A 22,440-nucleotide genomic window follows, 5' to 3' on the forward strand; every position below is an offset into this window, starting at 1 on the left:
AATGTATATATCTATGGAGAGTGAATAGCGGATGGGGAGGAGGGTGGTTGAGGAGTGGGATCGGTAAAATGAGGTTCCGGATCTGGCGTGTTCCGGCACAAATTAAGCCCTGGGTGTAAGGGATCACAGTTGATCCATGATCCGTATGGATCACAACCCTCAGTTTGGAACGCACGTTATTAAGGGTTCTAATATCTGTTTGTTAAACCAAAAGTTTTTGAAGTAATGTTATTGTATAAATTGTAAGCAAATGACATTTGTCTCCTCCCTTTTTTGCTGATCTGAAAAACAGTTCGATCCGTGACTCAAAAACCGTAGTGTGTCCGAACCATGAGATTTGTCTTTCGTTACAACACTACCATACACATTCATTCAAATACAAACACACTCATACACCACGACCAATTTAGTTCATCAATTCCCCTATAGTGCATGTGTTTGGACTGTAGGGGAAACCGGAGCACCCTGGAGGAAACCCACGACAAAACCAAACTCCACACAGAAATGCCTACTAGCCCAGTTGGGCCTCGAACCAGTGACCTTCTTGCTGTGAGGCCAGAGTGCTAACCACTGTGCCACCCCATAATTTATTTATTTATTTATTACAGTAAAATATAATTATTTGATTACAATAAATAGGGTTTATTAAATGCTAAAACAGCTTGCCATAAAGCTGCCAGTTTTAAAATAATGTAAATCACCAAAGAGAAATGTAGAAGAAAAGGCCACGGTGTCTGGAAGGAGTCAAAAGCGTCCAGACTCTAAGCTTCACAGTCAGAGTCCAAACACGACACGTGTTCCCCAGCGCACTTATGCTTTCATCCAATTTACAGATTAGCATTTCACAGATATTTGGGCTGAAATTCCTCCCTGAAGCGCCACTTCTGTATTTATATATTTGTTTATTTTCTCTCGTCCTCAAAGAACAGATAAGAGAATTTTCCTGTTACGTTTTTCAGTTTTCAGCCTTCACATTCGTCGCAAAGTTCAGGTCAACATCAGTACGAGGATAAAGAAGAAAATCTTAAGAGTTATTTATTTAATTTTTTATGTATTCATCGACTGGCTTTTTTGGAAACAGAGAGATAAGCAGAGGCTGAAGGTTATTACCTTCACTTTGTGTGTCTGAGGGCCTGAGTAAACACAAAATGGATTTAGATTGCATTTCTATTCCTCCGCAGAGACCGCCGCTCAGCTTGCTGATATTGGACCAACAACGCTTCTGGAATTAGCAAAGAGGACACAGAATCGGGATCTTTTTCCCACTTTGTTGGCCTCTTCTGGAACTACAGGTCAGTTTCTGTTGAATGGGAAAAGTCTGATAACCGGCGCGTTGTGTTTGCTTCTTTTTGTCCGCAGCGCAGGACCGTCAGTGTGCTGGTTGTCAGCGCAGGCAGGATGAATAATAGTTTGTCTCCCTGGGGGACGTTTTTAATGTGTTTATTGTATCAGATAATTGCGGATGGAAAACAGAGGCCCTCAGATTCCCTGCGAGTGAATGACAAAGAGTTGCTGATTATTAATGAACGCAGAGAATAGAGGACTCAGGTAAACACTAACAAAACGGTTACCGTGGCGACCATTATATCAAAACTAAAATGAATTTAGCTAAAGCAAAAGTATGGCTCTCTAAAATATATATATGTACAATATGTATGTGTATGTAAAATATATATGTACATATATGGGCGAAGCAGTGGCGCAGTAGGTAGTGCTGTTGCCTCACAGCAAGAAGGTCACTGGGTCGCTGGTTCGATCCTCGGCTCAGTTGGCGTTTCTGTGTGGAGTTTGCATGTTCTCCCTGCGTTCGCGTGGGTTTCCTCCGGGTGCTCCGGTTTCCCCCACAGTCCAAAGACATGCGGTACAGGTGAATTGGGTAGGCTAAATTGTCCGTAGTGTTTGAGTGAGTGTGAATGAGTGTTTGTGGATGTTTCCTAGAGATGGGTTGCAGATGGAAGGGCATCCGCTGTGTAAAAATGTGCTGGATAAGTTGGCAGTTCATTCCGCTGTGGCGACCTCAGATAAATAAAGGGACTAAGCCAACAAGAAAATTAATATTAATATATATATATACAGTTAACAGAACTAAATTAATCATACTATAAAATCAAAAGTGGCTTGAAAGTTGGTTGCAGAGAATAAAGATTTCAGATAAGTATTTTATCATCCTTAAATATTTTTATTATTATTATAATTATTATTTATGTATTTTATTATTAATATATTATATGATTTTTGTTCTAAACATGCTGGAAACAAAAACAGAATTGACTCAATAAATTTAAGGCAACAAACTTCAAAACTTTTTTGAGTTTACTTAAGGCTGCTTTCACACCTGTGAATCGATTAGTTTGTTCCGAAACAGGAAATACAATTGTTACATTGTTGCTCTTTGTTCTTGGCTTCGCTTTCACATGGCAAAGTTTCTAAACGGACCAAAAGAGCTAAAACAAGTCACATGCGAGTAAACTCTCCTCACATTGGTCAGAGTTACATGGTTTATTTTGCAGAGTCCTGCTCAGCTGTCAGGTGTCCTTATTTCAATGCAAAGGTCACTAACCTTTTGCAAACTGAGAGCTACTTCTTGGGTACCGATTAGTATGAAGGGCTACCAGTTATTAAATAACACATTTTTCTTAAATTACTTTTAATTATATGTTATTGTTAATAATTAATGATATTCATCTTAGTGAAGACATTGATCATGCTGATGATTTCTCACAGTAGTTGTCAACAAGGATTTAACAAGGTAGATAAATATCAATATGAAACACTTCATTTGTCTGAAATTGTTTTAAAAGATTTTTAATATATAACTTAAAGTAATTTTCAAATTTACACCAATGCAAGTGTGATTAAAAAAGAATATTTATAAAAATATTGGATGCAGCTTACTCATATGTGGTGCTATGGTGAGCTATTTTCTAGAACAGGCCTGCGGGCAACTCATGTGAACCTGGCGGGCTACCTGGTGCCCACTGTAACCATGTTGGTGAACCTTAATGTATGATGATGAGCAATAAACACATCATAAGCGAAAAGTTGTGCTTTCATTTTGAATGGTGACGCCCACAGACATCATCTCCAAGTATAAATCAGAGGTAAGACTTTTTTTTACACACAGCAGTTGGCTTACATTATAGAGAGAAATAACATATAAACTAAGACTGAAGTTTGGTCAATTTAACGGATAAACAGCTCTCGTTAATAGTTAACATGCTTTCACTTTCGTATTTTGCATGAAACGCACATTTATCGGTAGAAATGACCTCCCGCCCTACTCATCATTCTCTCCTCATATAGCCGTATATATGCCTATGACATATCCATGATATAAAGCCGGGCGGATTGTATCGCTTTCTCACTATATTATCGATAGTAGCATTTTAACATTCAGGTTTCCATAAAAATTTCCAAAAATCACCCTACATTGTACATATTTTCATTATAATTTTCCAAATGTGTTACATGCAATTACTTGTGAAACTCCCTGGCAATTATGCAAAGCTCCAGGATTTGAGGCAGGAGTGGATGTCTGATATTCGGTTGTGGAGTTTTTTGACCCAGCGTGTCGTCTGGGAGAGACTGATTTGCTTTAGCCATTAACCTCTGGATGGTCCTAATTACAGAACTCAGATACGGGACGTCACATGACACGGACAGGTAATTAAACACAGTGGCCTTTATGCGCCAGAACACCAGGGTTGCCAGGTCCATGAATTTCCAGCAGAATTGGGCTACTTTTAATCACTTGCTGCAGGTTATTTTTTTAGTCTGTGGGTTAAAGATTTGACATAATGCATCAATTATTTTTAGATAGTTGCATTGAAATATTGTATTCTGCCAAATTGATGTTCTACCATTGATAAAAACTGTGCTATGCTGATGAAACAGAGTGAGCACACTTTTGTTTCTATAGTAACGGACTGGCAGGACTCTCCAGGATTGTAGATAAATATTAATAACTAGGAAGGAATATGCAGAAGAAAGTTTTCCAATTTAATTAGGAAAATCTTCAATGTTTATGTTAGGTTTTTTATTAATCTTTAATTGATTCATTTCTCAAGTTTGGGCTTTACTTCTGAGTTTTTCTAAACTCATCCATTACATTTTTACCTATACAGCTAGTTTTGAATAGCCAATAGATTAGGTTTGATCAGCCACTGAGCTGGGTTCATTTTGATTGGCCACTGGGCTAGTCTTGATTGGTCATTGGGTTCATTTTAATTGGCCACTGGGCTAGTCTTGATTGGTCATTAGGTTTGTTTTGATTGGCCACTGGGCTAGTCTTGATTGGTCATTGGGTTCGTTTTGATTAGCCACTGGGCTAGTTTTGATTGGTCATTGGGCTACTTTGATAGTGCTAATTTCTTATTGGTTTCTAAGTAAGGTTTGGCTAGTTTTGAGTTGTCATTGGGCTAGTATTTATTGGCCATTAAGTTAGTTTTGATTGGGCTATTTTTGATTGGCCACTGGGCTAGTTTTGATTTGTCTTTTGGGTTCATTTTGATTGGCTACTGGCCACGTTTTGATTGGCCATTGGGCTGGTTTTGATAAACCACTGGGGTAGTTTTAATTGGTCATTGGGCTAGTTTTGTTTAGGCTAGTTTTGATTGTCATTACAGTAGTTTTAATTGATCATTGGGTTAGTTTTAATTATTCTAGTTTCGATTGGCCACTAAACAAGTTTTGATTGCTCATTTAGTTGTTGTTTTTTTGGCCACTGGGCTAGTTTTAATTGGCCATTGGGTTGGTTTTGTTTGGGCTAGTTTTAATTGTCCATTAAAGTAGTTTTAATTGATCATTGGGTTATTCTAGTTTTGATTGGCCGCTGGGCTAGTTTTGGTGTGAAAACCTGGCACCCTTGCAGCGGTGGCATATTTTGAGTTTTAACAATATTGGGCTAGTTTGATTGCAATTGGGCTGTATTGTTGTGAAAACCTGGCAACCCTGCAGCACACAGCTCTGTACAGTCTCGTCTTCATACAGTCAATGGTGTCTAATTCCCCAGATCCACTTTGAGCAGGCCAAGGGTTCGAACGAAGCCCAGCGCGATAAGTCATGGGGATTTGCTGTGATTTTCTGGGATGGAGCCGCTCGGGCTTTGATGTCTCCAGTTTCCTAAAATTAGACCCTGAATGGAGCGGCGCACAGGTAAAAAGAGGTGCCTTTGAGAAATGATCCGGGGCCACAGGTTAAAGTGGACTAATTTACTTTACTGTCACGGGCCTGTCAAAGCACAGAGAGAAACAGCTGAAAAATAGATTCGCAGGAACAAGAACTTTAATAATACGACTGCTTTAAATATCTGTAGCCTTTTCATTTTCAAGGGCGTCAGAGCTCGAGGGAGCGACGCTTTCAGAGCGACTCCATCAGCAGAGAACGGGTCACTAAAGTTAAGCTTCTAAAGTTTGAGCTAAATGATCCTCCTCTTTCTGTTGACCTGTTTTTTTAATCTGAAGTGTTCAGCTTTCATTTAAGGACAAATATAAATATTTTCATCTCTGCTGCTGACAAAAAGACTACAGAGTGTTTTCATGACACATAATCAGCCATATTGATGAGCAAAATGTAAACAATGCCACTAAACTCAACAAAAATGTCATATTTTGCTCATTATTTCTCATCATCAAGAACTCAAATATTTTGTTGGGAAAATATATTGTATATGCATAAATTTGACTTTGACATTTTTTTCAATTTTGTGTTGTCTCCATGCCTCCTCATTGATTTCACTTTTTGTTTGTCGAGTATGAGCTTGTTTAACCCCCTGGGGTCGAAGACCGCGTTTACTCGTTCTGACAAGTGTTTACCTCATTGAGCTGAAATGAACCTAAATTACACTTTCAGTTTTGATCGTACAAATAAGATCAATACATCAATCCAATCTGTTGGGTGTCTAGTTTTAAATGTGTACACTCACAACAAAAACAAATGTGTGTGCTTTTGCAAAACAAGGATAATAAACAGTGTAGGCATTCTGTCTTTTCTCTCTCTGTGAACTGTTTTTAGAAACGCATCAGTAAAATGCACTGAAACTCCGCGAAACAAAACACCCAGACATGAGACGCATATCTTCATAAAGCTTGAAGTGTCTACTTTTCAATGCAGCTATGCATTGTATGTATGTATGTGTGTATATATATATATATATATATATATATATATATATATATATATATATATATATATATATATATATATATATATATGCAGTATTATATGTATATCATAAAAATAAATACTTGTTTACAATACAGGTGCTGTTCTGTTTAAAATTCATATGTGGTAACTGAGTTTATTAGGTTAACTAGTATCAAATTATTTTGTGTGATAGTTAAATATACTTTAAATAAACTGCAAACAAAAATATATATTATAAACTTATTTTTTTCTAAGAAAAAAAAAATTCTTTCTTGAAACTTTTAGTCACATACCTGGCTTGTGATATATATATATATATATATATATATATATATATATATATATATATATATATATATATATATATATATATATATATATATATATATATATATATATATATATATATATATATATATATGCAGTATTATATGTATGTCATAAAAATAAATACTTGTTTACAATACAGGTGCTGTTCTGTTTAAAATTCATATGTGGTAACTGAGTTTATTAGGTTAACTAGTATCAAATTATTTTGTGTGATAGTTAAATATACTTTAAATAAACTGCAAACAAAAATATATATTATAAACTTATTTTTTTCTAAGAAAAAAAAAATTCTTTCTTGAAACTTTTAGTCACATACCTGGCTTGTGATATATATATATATATATATATATATATATATATATATATATATATATATATATATATATATATATATATATTATTGTTATTATTATTATTATTATTATTATTATTATTATTATTATAACATGAACATAATATAATGTATACAGGGTTTTCGCAGGGTCTTAAAAAGTCTCAAATTTGAAAATCGTTAAAAAAAAGTTTTAGTCCCTAAAAAGTCCTAAATTTGTTGTTCTAAGTCTTAAATAATTCTGCACAGGTCTTATTTTTCGATGTCCATGTAACGCTACATCTAAAGCTCATTTAAATTAGTTTTTTGGTGTTGTTGTTTGGTTTTCGCGGTGTTGTATAGGGTTGGGTGATGTACGATGTCTAATGTGAAACGATGATGGACGGCAAGTAAAAGCTCGTCAAGTAAAAGCCTCGTCTGTTTCGTAAGGTGGGCCAAGCGGCACCAGGCGAAAGTATAAATCAGCCTTAAGATGTTTGTTTGTTTTTTTCTGTAGTGCATTTAACCTGTCTTTAGTACTGTTTAACTTGAATACATTTATTTTACCACTAATTTAGTGATTTTGCATTTTCTCTTTATGTGTATGTGTTTATTGTGATATAGGTCATAAATTTAATACTAATTGGTCTTAAAAAGGTCTTTAAAAATTAAATTTGACATTACGATATATGCAGAAACCTTGGTATAAATAAAACATGTTTTTTTTTTAAAGAAACACAAATAACATTTTCTTTCTTTAAGCAATATTGCACTGTAATAACAATAATCACAATATTAACAATAAGCACTGCATAAATCCCACTATAAACTATATTTCCTATTCGAGAAAAGACAAATCGCAGGACAACAAAGCAGCACTTGAAAGCAGGAATCCACAGGAAACATTAAAAAGGGCCTAATTACTGTCATCTAGAGAATTAGTCATAGGGACAAGAGTGTGAAAGCCATTAACAGACTAATTAGCACACTATTTTTTAATTAAATCAAACAGGAGTCCTTAAAAACACAACAGATGTAATCAGCAGAGCGGAGAGTGTTGAGAAGTGAGTCTCCATTTTACAGAGACTCGCTTACTGTGAGTTTATCGTGGTTAACTGAGGTCCTTCTGCATGTTAAATGACACTGCTTACTAAATAATAAGGTCACATATTAAATTAAATGCTCTTGACATTCATCAGTAGATCATTCAATTAAAGAAATTATTTCTAAGCTTATGTTTCAGTCTCGTTTGTAATAGTCTTTTAACCTTTAAAATACGCACACACACACATTTGTCTATAATAATTTATCTATATTTAATAACTCGGAAATAAATCTTTGTTTCAAATATTGAGATTTGCATGTTTTTGAATGCTTATTATATATACAATATTTATGGAAAATAACTTGCCATAAATAATTAATTAATTAAGTAGTTAATTTCCCAGTTTCCTTGTGTTTGTTGATGGGGTTTGGGATGGAAATTGGGATGTTAAATGTTTGCTGTGCATTTAGATATTACATTTAGATGCTACTACAGTTCACACTATAGTATAACAATCATGTAAGCACAGCAAACATTTAACATCCCAATATATATATATATATATATATATATATATATATATATATATATATATATATATATATATATATATATATATATATATATGTATATATATATATATATATATATGTATGTATGTGTGTATATATATATATATATATATATATATATTGGGATGTTAAATGTTTGCTGTGCTTACATGATTGTTATACTATAGTGTGAACTGTAGTAGTATCTAAATGAAATATTTATATATATATATATATATATATATATATATATATATATATATATATATATATATATATATACTGTATAAATATATTTATTTATTTATTTATATATAAAGTATATATATATATATATATATATATATATATATATATATATATATATATATATATATATATATATATATATATATATATATATATATATATATATATATATATATATATATATATATCGGTATCAAATAAACAATAAATGTTTGCAATCTTATCTAAAAAAAAAAAAACATTACTGTGAAGTTTAAACATTGCCGAATAACAGGAGTGTCAAAATACAATTAGCAATAAATAATAAAACTGGATAAAACAACATGTTATTTAACGAAATATTATGCTAAAATACTTCAAAGTTATTTAGTGATGCTTAAACTGTACAGTAATTTTATTTTAGTAAAGATTGCAAATATTTATTTTTCACTTGTGTATTTTCAAATGAATAGAAATATATAAAATAAAATAAAAATATAATTTATAAGGGATTTATAAAGTATAAATAGTCCTCACTTTAGATTAGCTTTACAAAACTGGATGACGTTGAGTTAATAAATGTATTAAAATGTACAGTAACTATATTCCTTTATTTTTAGTAATATAACATTACTATGTGCCTGAATAGTAAGATTTATAATTGTTAATTAGAATAGTTTAATAATCATTTACTTATGGATCCTAAATGTTCTTAAAATAGCACCCACTATTCCTAAATAACTAGTTTGTAAATGATGCAATACTGAATTTAGTAATGATCAATTAATTAGTAATAAAGTATGAAAACACAAACCTTAGGCACATTATAAATGTGTTTATAAGTCAATAAGACAGCATTATGAGCTGTATCTATAAACTGCTTACTAACATCTGTTAATGTTTTCATACTTAATAGATTATTCACAGTGTGCAGTTATGTAGTGTTAGCGATATGGGAATATGAAATCTTATTTATCAACTATGGGCGGCACGGTGGCTAGCAAAATCAAAAGTAAATTAGTACCAAAACCAATTAGTTAATTGGTTCCCAATTGACGAGTGCCCGTTATTCAGTCTTGACTCTCTCTGTATCTGCAGTATATCTGTAACCTCTGCGAGTTATTTCGGGAGATTATTGATTTGTTGCTGCAGTCGTCCACACGTGGCTTTAACCTGATATTCATCAATTGTTGGAGACTTACAGCAGCCGAGAATAATCCTGTGATCAAATGAGTGATTTATATGCAGAGCTTTGGTCTAAACTGCTCAATGTATTCACTCGCCCACAGTCAAGATAACCTCACCACCCTTCAGATGAATATACTGCATATCTGTGTGTTCACATTCATCAACACGCCACAAACACACGTACAACATCGCTCATTTGTTTTCCAGAAGAGATGCATACAGTATAAATCAAACACAGAGCTTTTGTGCATGCCTCTGAGAATCGACTTTATCTCCGATTGAACATCTGAATCTCCTGATGAGGAACAATAAAAACAGTCTCAGTCAGAAACATCGGTCGATGGAGCTGGAAGATTAAATTTCAGTCATCAAAGACGATGATGAAGACAAAAGTGATTGTGGACTCAACATGTGAGTCATACAGTAGTAATCATAATGGTCAAGATGCAAACAGAACATTTACAAGTTTTAATATGATTTTCAAGAACAAAATGATTGAATAATTATTGATTATAATCAGTCCTTCCGGGATTTCGACAGTCCAATAATCTTTGAAATAAAAAAGAAACATTTCAGAAGATTTTTCAGAAGATACACCAGAATTGAGAGAAAAAAAATGAATCTCGTGAGACTTTTAAAGGAATATTGAAGACAAAGGTGATTATTGACTCAACATTTCACATATAGTTCATATACAGCCATAAGCACAATGGTCGAACTGCAGCGTAACACCATATTTACTGTTTTAAAGGACAAAATGACTGATTCTATTAATTAAATACGACTTTGAGATCAAAAAGGGAACATTTTGCAAGGTATTTCAGTATTTTCGCTTATTGATTAATTACATTAACATATGGTGTTGATTGATTAATTGATTAATTGGTTGGTTGGTTGGTTGGTTCTTTGGTTGGTTGGTTGGTTGGTTGACTGCCTCAGATGGTTTGTTGGTTGGTTGGTTGGTTGGTTGGTTGGTTGGTTGGTTGGTTGGTTGGTTGGTTGGTTGACTGCCTCAGATGGTTTGTTGGTTGGTTGGTTGATTGACTCGGTTGGTTGGTTGGTTGGTTGGTTGGTTGGTTGGTTGGTTGGTTGACTGCTTCGGATGGTTGGTTGGTTAGTTAGTTGGTTGATTGACTCGGTTGGTTGGTTGGTTGGTTGATTGACTCGGTTGGTTGGTTGGTTGGTTGGTTGACTGCTTCGGATGGTTGGTTGGTTAGTTAGTTGGTTGATTGACTCGGTTGGTTGGTTGGTTGATTGACTCGGTTGGTTGGTTGGTTGATTGACTCGGTTGGTTGGTTGGTTGGTTGGTTGGTTGGTTGATTGGTTGGTTTACTGCTTCGGATGGTTGGTTGGTTAGTTAGTTGGTTGATTGACTCGGTTGGTTGGTTGGTTGATTGACTCGGTTGGTTGGTTGGTTGGTTGATTGACTCGGTTGGTTGGTTGGTTGGTTGGTTGGTTGGTTGGTTGTTTGGTTGGTTGGTTGGTTGGTTGGTTGGTTGGTTGGTTGGTTGGTTGACTGGGTTGGTTGGTTGGTTGGTTGGTTGGATGTTAATGGATTGATTGCTGATTGGTTAACTAATTACATATGGTGTTAGTTGGTTGGTTGGTTGGTTGATTTGTTGGTTGGTTGATTGGATGTTGGTGGATTGATTGATTGATTGATTGATTGATTGATTGATTGATTGATTGATTGATTGATTGATTGATTGATTGATTGATTGATTGATTGATTGAACTCTTAAGCTGAATACTAGTATCTAGCAAATAATACTAGTAAAATATGATGTGCTGTCATTATGGCAAAGATAAAATAAATAAGTTATTAGAAATGAGTTACTAAAACTATTATGTGTAGAAATGTGTAAATATCTGTTAAACATCACTTGGGAAATCTGGGTGAATTACAGTTTCACAAGATAATTTTCTCTTCAACTAAGAACATATATATATTGAAAATGTACTATTTTACTCAATGTTGCCTTCCACAAACAAATTGATAAACTTACCAACCAATTTCTACAAAATATGAAAAAAACCTGAAGAAATTCTCCTTCTTTATGTTCTTTTGTTACAGCACAGGACCAACACTAGCATGAGTAAATAAAAACATAATTAATGATTATTTTTGTCTGAACTCTTTCTGTAAGTGATTGGAGCAGAAGCACAAAGGATGAAATCAAGCAAGCAACCTTCAGCTTTTTATAAACTTTGAAGATGTTAAATATATTTCAAAAGCTGGAGCATCTGTGCTGTTAGTAATCATAAACAGACGTCAGAAACTCCACCGAATTCAGCCAAAAGCAAGACTGAACATGTTAGGAAGGGTTAAAGTGTTTTCTGCAGCGCTTTAAGAGATCGCAGGTCAAACACAATCACTCAAACTCAAGAAAATTCATCACAAATCAATAAAACGAGTCAAAGTCCTGCTGTGAGTTATTGAGGAAGGTGAACTCTGCACCAGGAGATCACCAAAGGGTCAAATAGTTTCCGTTTTAAGCCTGACTTTAGTTTGTGCTAATCAAACACTATTCAGTCGTGATGTTTGGTTCTTCAGATGTGGAGTGTTTTCCGCTGGGACTCTTATAATAAGCGCTATTGGCCATACACTGAGCGTCATGTGGCTCCTTCACTTTATTCTCAATGCAAACTGATTTTGGAGACTTCAGGATGCATTTGGAAGTGACTGACAGAGACCTTCAGCGGATGTGAAGTCTTACAGTATAATCTCAGACTGAGTTTAAAGGGATCGTTCACAAAAAACTGAAAATCCAGTCAGTGTTTACTCATCCAAACTTGTAAATCATTATTTTCAGGGGGCTTGCGAGAGATCTTCGCGACTAGGCTGGCCAATTCTGGAGCAGCTTGACCTTCTCTGCTTGCAGGAGCTTTGATGTGGAGGCTGAAGTATGAGCAGGAGCGCTATCATGCTGGAGAACTTGCCCTCTCCTGTGGTTTGTAATGTAATGGGCAGCACAAATGTCTTGATACCTCAGGCTGTTGATGTTGATCATCCACTCTGCAGATCTCTCTCACGCCCCCATACTGAATGTAACCCCAAACCATGATTTCTCCTTCACCAAACTTGACTGATTTCTGTGAGAATCTTGGCTCCATGTTGGTTCCAGTAGGTCTTCTGCAGTATTGGTGATGATTGGGATGCAAATCAACAGATGATTCATCAGAGAAATCCACCTTCTGACACTTTTCCAAATGATCAACAAGAAGTCAAGTCATTATTTGTCGCTCTCCCAACAGGGATCCACAACAAGACTTTTGTCAGGTAGTGTAGCTTTATTTGGCAGCATTGTAAACACTTTTGCATAACACAAAAATGCACAGTTGCTTCAAAGTAAAGTCAAATTTGTGATTCATACATGCATTATTAAAAAAACAGCAAAGTAGCGTCTCCTCTCAGACGGCCTGTTCTCGCCTACAATTCAGCAATTTAGTCCTGCAAGGCAACAAACGTAATCAGCTCCTGTGAGACTGCAGTACAGTGGAATAAGCTCAAAATAAAATGCATGAAACACGGAGAGGTGAGAGGACTTCATTTGTGTCCGTCAGCTCCACACTTTGATTTGCACATGGATCAAAAATAAAAACAAAAAGTGTGAAATCCAGTGATATTTTAACCTCCCGGGAATCCGACCAGCAGCCTCTGTGGAGCAGACCAAACATTTCAAGGGCAAAAGACTTTTATGTACAATGTTGGGCGAGTTCCTTTTAAAAAGTAATAGATTACAAATTACTGTCGACTACTAGAAAATTGTAATTTAATGACGTTATTAATTACTTAAAAATGCAGTAAGTGATTGTTCTCAGAAGCATGTTTTGTTGTGCAGGTTGAAAGTCTCTTCACATTCCTATAATAATGATTCAAGAGCTGACACTTAGCTGATGATTGAGCTTGTTTGGCATGCTGTCCCAGGAGAGAGACCTGAGCTCATAAGATCCTCGAGTCCGGGGCTCCCTCCCATTTGCAAGACAAAAAGGGAGTTTGAGCTGAAGTAAATCTGAAAAACTCCCCTGCTGTAGTAGCTAATGAACAGATAGTGGTCGCTCTTAAGAGATAACTACTTGCTAGGAGCATGTCTATTGTCATGTTCACCAGCGAACAACCACCAGATGTCGCTGGTAAACATTCACACGCAAACATTCACACTCATTGAACTACATATCTGCCATGTTATGGACTACAACACCCAGTCATGCCACACACACAACCGGTTCCAGATCAACACTGATTGCACTCTCACAGCTGAAGCCACTCACACAATGATTATTTGGACCATTTAAACCCCTCTTTTCCACACACATGTTGCCGAGTCTTGTTTATCTGTAAGGTTACATTACAACGCGTTATCCTAGTCTTGGTTTCCCGTGTTTTGATCTTAGCCTTGTTTATCCAGTTCTCCTGTTTAGCCGCCTGCCTTCTGACCTCTCGCCTGTGTTTGACTACGATTCTGGACTGCCTGTATAGATCCGTTTGCACCTGTGTTGACCATCGCTTGCCTGGCTTTGAATAAACCTGCATTTGGATCCTACCTTCTGTTGTTGGTGTCACTCCCCGTCGTTACATCTATACTGCTGATTTGAGTTAGTCAGTTAACTTAAGCTGCATGATTTGGACGGTGGGGGGAAACCGGGGAACCCTGGGGAAACACGAATAATTTATGTTGACTGAAAAGGCTGGTGTCAAGTATACTTTACTGAATAATTTGGCACAAACTCAATCACCGAAGAAAATTCAGGGATTGACACCAAAGAAAATTTTAACTCAACTCAACTTTTAACTTTCAAAGTCAACTCAACTTTTTTTACAGTGACGCTCAAGTGAAGAAATCTAAATTTAAAGTCTCCTCTACTGACTTTTTTATTTTCATTGAACAGTTCCAAACATGCAATTAACTTGTTTTCATGAGTAAATTCAACTCTGAGCTCAAAAATATGTCCACGGAACTTACAATTTTAAACCGAGTTAACAATTTGTAAGCTAGATATTTTTTATAGCGTGTAATGTCCTGTTTTAAAACCATTTTAGTCCAAGCTGGTGTAGATTGTGTTGTTATGAACGGGTTATATCAGCCTGATCTCACGAGAAAACGTAAGTATTTTACGTTTTGGCAGTTTAGTGGCTAATTCTTACGAATTTGTACGATTTCAGTCGTACGAAATGATACGATTTTAAAAAGGAGGCGTGGCACCTAACCCCACCCCTAACCCCAACTGTCATTGGGGGATAAGCAAATCGTACTAAATTGTACGAATTAGATCGTATGAATTCATACGAATTAGCCACTAAATGAAAAAGTTACGAATTGCCGTGAGATTGTGTTGGTTATATGCACAGAAGTGTTGTTCAGCCACTGAAATCTCCTGTCGATAGATTGATGCGACTATTTTTAGTATCATAAGGTCCTTTTACAGCAAATAATGTAGATTTATATTTAGTTTAACAACAAATCATCAGTAAATAGCGCTATTCCGCCTAGCCTGCTTTACTGAGGTGAAGTTGCTTTTATAGTCGCATTGGTTAATTGTTGAACAACAGCCCCTTTACACATACAGACCTTTCCGGAAATAACCTGCAATATTCCTGAAAGCTCTGTATGTGTGAACAGGCCCTTTTTGAAAATACCTGTAAATTAATTCCGGCTATTTTCCAGAAAGATAAGTTATAACATTACCGGTAATTTGCCAGAATTACATGTCTTTGGAGCCACCGTGTCACCGCAACAGATTATCTCCAATTATTTGTTCAAATAGCAATCCTTTTGAGCAATAAAACAACAAAAGCATCATGAGTAACTGTGTTAATCAAAGCACAATCTCCTCAAAGTCACATTATACATTTGGAAATGACGATATATTTCGTAACTGCATAAGAGAAGATCGAAAATCGTATAATAATGCCTAAATGTGCCTTCAGCTTTAACATTAAGTGTGTCCTTTTCACTGACGAAAACAACTACTTCAATCATGTGTCTCCATTCAGAAAGTGTCTCAGCGAGTGCCCCATTAAACTTCTCTTTCCACATGTCACGCTTTTTACAGACAAACCCAAACCTTATTTCCTCATCAACTGGAACAAAATGCATTATGGGGATTGTATTAAGCTAGGAGCCGAAAGCAATCTCATATACAAACACGCAGGCGTTCGTCATTACATGCATTCAGAGAAAGAATTTTCCAGCTGTTTGGTGAAAAGCAGATCGATATTTACAAGCTGAGTGACAATAGCAGCACTTCAGGAGCTCTCAAGTGTTCTCAATGCAACTGGTGTCTTTCAGTGTCAAAAGCTGTGTATATGATGCAGGTGCTAGTCAATTATTGTATTTGTGCTCATTGTGAATGCTGTCGGTGTGCATTGCATCTACAACAACAAGGGAATGATGTTTTATCCATGACATGCACATTAAAAACACACAAAATTAAGATTTATGATTATGATTTAGAAAATACACTGTAAAAATGCTTTTCTTGCTTAGATTTTTTGTCTTGTTTTTAGTCTAAATATCTAAAATTTCTTATATCAAGAAGCATTTTCTAGACAGGCAAAACATATTGGCTTGTTTTGAGAAATAATATACCAATTTTAATTGAGTTTTTCCTTAAAACAAGCAAAATAATCTGCCAATGGGGTGAGATAATTTATCTTGTTTTTTCTTTTGACGTAAGATTATTTTGCTGACCCCATTGGCAGATTATTTTGCTTGTTTTAATGAAACAAGTTAATTTAGTGCTTAATTTTGGCATATTATTTCTCAAAACAAGGCAATTTGTTTTGCTTGTTTAGAAAATTCTTCTTGATTTAGGAATTTTTAGATATTTGGACTAGAAACAAGACAAAACATGCAAGTAAGAAAAGCATTTTTTGCAGTGTACTATTTCAGGGATACTTAAAAATTGAACTAGAAGTGTTAATAATAGATTATCTGCAATTATTTGTGTTATTTGATGGCAATACATGGCAAAAAAAATCCCTTTATAACATAGGATAGGATAGGATAGGGGAGGATAGGATAGGATAGGATAGGATAGGATAGGATAGGATAGGATAGGATAGGATAGGATAGGATAGGATAGGATAAACTGTATTTGTCCCCAAAAGGAAATTTGTCTTGGGCAAAAAAATGTGCTACAACATTGCTCTAAACAGACGGTAAAAATAAATACAACAAAACAATTAAGAACAAACAGTTAAGAACATACATTGTTTACAGAATAAGACCGTATATAAGTATAAATATATAAAACACAGAACCCAGTCAAGTGCTAACGTTCTACAGGAACAGTGTTATTGGTAGAGTTCAACAGTTTTATCGAGGTAGGAACAAACAAAAGCTTCAGTCTATCCGCTTGTAAAGTGGTGACGTGTTGGTGACGTACTGTATGTAATACTGTTTCCGGGTCCAAGCCACCAGTCATTTGAGTTGAGAAATTGTTCGTTTATGATTACTTTTTATTCATATCACACATTAAAGTTAATTCATATAAAGTCATAGTGCACACAACAATCTCTGGGCTTGCTGCATAACAAATACCAAAATTTATAATATCATTTATAAAAAATGAATCACTTTTTGGCCATCGTATATTAGGCATAAACATATATATTGCGATTGTGATTTTCAAAAATATTAAATCGCTTTGTAAACTTTTATTATTACCATTTCATCAGTCTCCCAATATAGTGGAATAGAGCGCTTGGACCCGAAAGCCGCTTCGCGTGACGTCACACTTAACAAGCGGATTAGTTTTACACATCGGCATTCTCAGTCTTTTTCCTGATGGTAACAGCTGATATTCACTGAAAGGGGATGTTTAGAGTCAGCGCTAATATGTATTGCTCTTCTCATAGCCGCCTGTGCATATAGAGTCTGTATAGGCTTGTGTTGTTTTATTTCTATATAATTTTCATGGCTGTTTTTTGCATATGAACCAATTTATTTTTCAACTGAACAGATAAGTTTCCAAACATTTTGGGTCAATGAAAATAATTGATTGTTATATATATATATATATATATATATATATATATATATATATATATATATATATATATATATATATATATATATATATATATATATATATATATATATATATATATTATTTATTTATTTATTTATTTATTTATTTATTTATATATATATATATATATATATATATATATATATATATATATATATATATTTACAATTATATATTTATATATATATATTTATTTACAATAAATATATATTTATTAACAATTGTTTCCCAAGTGAGCAAGGTTTTTCCACAATATTTACTATTATATTTATATATATTTTTAGTTTGACTGGAATTAAAGCTACAAAAAATAATTCATTCATTCATTTTCTTGTCAGCTTAGTCCCTTTATTAAGCCGGGGTCATTACAGCGGAATGAACCACCAACTTATCCAGCACTTTTTTTGCAGCGGATGCCCTTCTATCTGCAACCCATCATTGGGAAACATCCACACACACTCATTCACACATGTTCACTACGGACAATTTAGCCTACCCAATTCACCTGAACCGCATGTGTTTAGACTGTGGGGTTAACCGGAGCACCCAGAGGAAACCCATGCAAACGCAGAGAGCAGGCCCATGCAGAGACTGTCCAAAGGGCACATTTGATCGTTTTGGAAGGGCACTTTCTATCCAAGACTAAAAAGGGCATGTGCACTGCACAGGTTGAGCCCTATGTGTGCACGTGCCTGGCAGAGAGAACATGCAAACTCCACACAGAAACGCCAACTGACCCAACCGAGGCTTGAACCAGCAACCTTCTTGCTGTTAGGCGACAGCACTACCTGCTGCGCCACCGCGTCACCCATAAATCACAATCTGTCGATGTTAATTAATGGATATTTTGAAAAGTATAAGATTTTCAGTGAACGCAGCACAGCATGAGCTCAGAGTGAAATGATTATGTGCTTAATGTGCAACTCAAATAAATGATATGAAGGTTGAAAGAGTCACTAAAAGCTCTTCCTCTTGAGTATTTAGTGCGGTTTTCTTCTTCCTCATCATGACCTTCTGATTGTAAGCGAACGCTCCAGCGAACACGTGTGCGTTTCTGTCCGTCTTTTTTTCTGGAGCGATCTAAACGTTCCCGCTCAGGGATCATTACACACGTCAGGATTCACCACTAATAACTACTTTAACCATTATCATTTAGGACAAGCTCAATTGTGACCTACATGCTTTTCTGCTGCGTTCATTTACATGTAAATTATTCGGGACTTTTCTTTTGAGGACGTCTGCGATTCAACCTTCACTCGTCTGTCCAACCTTTCCTAACATCCAGAGCATTGGCAATGAGGACACCGGGCTATAATTGACTACCGACCGCATCATGCACACGAGTTTTACACCTAAAGATAAGGTTTATTTCCTTAAAGTGCGATTTAAAAGTAGGTTAATTAGAATAACTTTGGTTAATTAGGGGAGTCAATGAGCAACAGTGAGAAAAATACAATATTAAATGGATAGTTCACCCCCCCCAAAAATGACAATTTACTCACTACTTATTCTACCTTACCTATAGTAAGCTAAATTGTCCGTAGTGTATGAGTGTGAGTGTGTTGTGAATGACTGTGTCTAGATGTTTCCCAGAGATGGGTTGCAGCTGGAAGGGCAAACTTGAGTTGGCGGTTCATTCTGCTGTGGCGACCCTGGATTAATAAAGGGACTAAGCAGACAAGAAAATGAATGAAGTGTATTGTGCTCATTTACCGAATTCAGTGCTTTCTGAGTTTACTTGATTCTTATAAAACACAGTAATAGGTGCTATTATTAAATCACATTCATTCAGCTATTTCTTTTTAATGATATCAATTTTAGCCTCCCTCAATAACACTAGAACTACCGAAACACTTTTTAAACACTGTTATTTTAACAAAATTACACAACACAAAAGAGTGCTGAGTGTTTCTGTATTGAATGGGCCGAGCGGTCAGATTGACCACATGCAGTTCAGTGTCTGCTACTTTTTCTCTCGCCTTTGAAAACGAATGTCTTTGTTGCCTAGCAACTTCCTGCTAACAAAAGCTTACATTTCTGATGGCAAATTAACTTTAGATCAGACGTGTTTTTCAGCTAAACTCCTCCGTACAGTTTGAACAAAGTTATTAGGGAATAAATGCTTAATATTATGATAAACTTTTAATTATTGTAAGTATTTTTTTCATAATGACTAACTAATAATCTCACAACTTTATAGGAATTTGAATTGCTGATGCTATAAATTATTTTCATCACATGCAGACTGTGGCGAGGGGGCGTGGCCGAGAGCCGTGGGAACGGGGTGAGGCCACCGCGTGAGTGGATACACCTGCGGTGCGCACCTGCCTCGGATCCCACAAAAGGAGCTCTGGACCTTAAAAGGAGGACCGATGGCAGAGGAAGCCGAGAGAGGACCGGGCCCGGACATATTTTACTTTTGCTTTCAGTTTGTTTTTTGTTTTGGTTTAGACGGCTGCCACCGTGAGGAGCTGCTGCACTGTTATTAATAAACCATTTTAAAACTGCGTCGGTTCTCCGCCTCCTTCTTCCCGGCGGCCAAAGGGCCGTGAACCTCATTACAGTGGTGCTGAAACCCGGGAGAAGGAGGGACGCGTTGTCCAGATGCCCTTGCCGCTGAGAGAGGGGGCGAGTGTTCGGGAGTTAACTCGAGTGGGGGAGAAACCCGTTCGTCTGCCCAGAGTGCCGGGGCGGCCTGAGGCTGGCGAGGAAAGGATCTGCCTGCTGCCGTCTCCCAGCATTGGGAGGAGCAGGGGACGCGGGGCTCACCACCGGAAGGGAAAGTGCTGAAGGGAGCCATCCCACAGAACCCGGGGGGAGTCGCCGCGATCCGCCATGATGCCAGAGCCTGCATCCATCCACCAAAGCGGGAGCAGACCAGGAGACCAGAAATGCCGCCAGCCAGCCAGGAGAACCGCCGCCGGACACCAGAAGACGGACGGATGGATAGATTCCTCCACAGGGCTCCCAGCACGTCGTCGCATCTCTCAGCTGGTGGAGGACCGAGTGGCAGCGCGTCTGGAGAACCGAACCCCATTTTTGTTTTTTTTTTCCTCTCTCCCCTTTCTCGGTCTACTCTGTCTTCCTCCTTTTTTTTCCATCTCCTTTTCTCCCGGCCCGTCTTATATAGGTCTCGCGGGTGCTGTGGCGCCGCGGGGAGCTGCCGTCCGTTTGTTTTGGTTTATTGTTACTGTTATTAATAAATCATTTTAAAACTGCGTCGGTTCTCTGCCTCCTTCTTCCCAGCGGCCAAAGGGCCGTGAACCTCATTACACAGACATTTTAGTCATTTTATTAATATTATATTATTATTCATATTTATTTTTTTAATCAAAGCATTTTCTCATAATTATTACATATTAGCTGAATTTCTTTTTATGGCACATTTATTTTAGGTTTTTTGTTCCTACATAAAACAGAAATTTGCTTCTGTATGGGAAAACATTTCTGCCCCATTCACACAGGGCGTCAGCTTCAACACTTCCTATTCACTTTGAATGGGTGACGTCAGGCGTTGCTGAACTGCATTGTGGATCTGTCGGCACTGCTTCAGAGGCGTTTCTCGCTGCAAAAGTTGGGACTGTTTCTCAATTACTAGAACACAGAGAACGGACTTGAATTCTTGTGGAGACTGGTCTTGCCAAGTGTCCTCCGAAGAACGAACTCGGGAGACCGCGAGGGCAGAGAACACGTCCTCTGAGAAATGAGATGCTGCGTTCTTCCTGATGGTCACATGACCTGAGTATATTAAATGCAAACTGACCAATTAGAGGGCGAGGCAGTGGCGCAGTAGGTAGTGCTGTCGCCTCACAGCAAGAAGGTCACTGGGTTGCTGATTCGAGCCTCGGCTCAGTTGGCGTTTCTGTGTGGAGTTTGCATGTTCTCCCTGCCTTCGCGTGGGTTTCCTCCGGGTGCTCCGGTTTCCCCCACAGTCCAAAGACATGCGGTACAGGTGAATTGGGTAGGCTAAATTGTCCGTAGTGTATGAGTGTGTGTATGAATGTGTGTGTGGATGTTTTCCAGGGATGGGTTGCGGCTTGAAGGGCATCCGGTGTGTAAAAACTTGCTGGATAAGTTGGCGGTTCATTCCGCTGCGGCGACCCTAGATTAATAAAGGGACTAAGCCGATAAGAAAATGAATGACCAATCAGAAACAAGTGCTGGCCAAAAGCACCCACCTTAGCAACAGCATATCAACACCCTGGCAGCCGCTTGTGCATGAGTGAGTTTTGCACAAATAAACACCAATTAAATGACGCAAAAATAATACAAAAGCTAATCTGAATGTGCATCTAAATCTTGAAGTCACTTTTGAAAACCGTGATTTAAAATAAATAGTAATATTTCATCTGCCCGCATGTTTATACAGTAAAATCAGCAAGCGGAGCTGCATGTGTGTAAATATGCATAACCCATGCTGTATATAAACACTCAAGCTGTCTTATGTGATAATGACATGCTGCATTATTTAAATCGTCCTGCGTTTATGTTGAAATGAGTGTGTGTTGACTGAACGCGGGTCACAGAATGTGTCATTACACACTCAGACTGACTGCGTGCGCGCGCGCGCGCGTGTGTGCGTGTGTGTGTGTGTGTGTGTGTGTGTGTGT

General features: G+C 36.7%; 1 long non-coding RNA gene across 6 annotated transcripts in view; it reads left to right on the plus strand.

Annotated features, from left to right (window-relative positions):
* LOC141384236 (uncharacterized) overlaps positions 1-22,440 on the plus strand; it is a 94,626-nt gene that overhangs the window by 25,254 nt on the left and 46,932 nt on the right. For 5 of the 6 annotated variants that reach the window (XR_015476049.1, XR_015476050.1, XR_015476047.1 and 2 more), the window contains exon 2: positions 1,182-1,292. This is a non-coding gene — a long non-coding RNA (uncharacterized LOC141384236). Of the gene's footprint in view, positions 1-1,181; positions 1,293-12,609; positions 14,342-22,440 lie in introns of those variants that run through there. The other variant, XR_015476051.1, reaches the window with a different exon arrangement.

The sequence above is a fragment of the Danio rerio genome, chromosome 1 (assembly GCF_052040795.2).
Source record: "Danio rerio strain M-AB ecotype USA chromosome 1, GRCz13ab, whole genome shotgun sequence".
Lineage (NCBI taxonomy): Eukaryota > Metazoa > Chordata > Actinopteri > Cypriniformes > Danionidae > Danio > Danio rerio.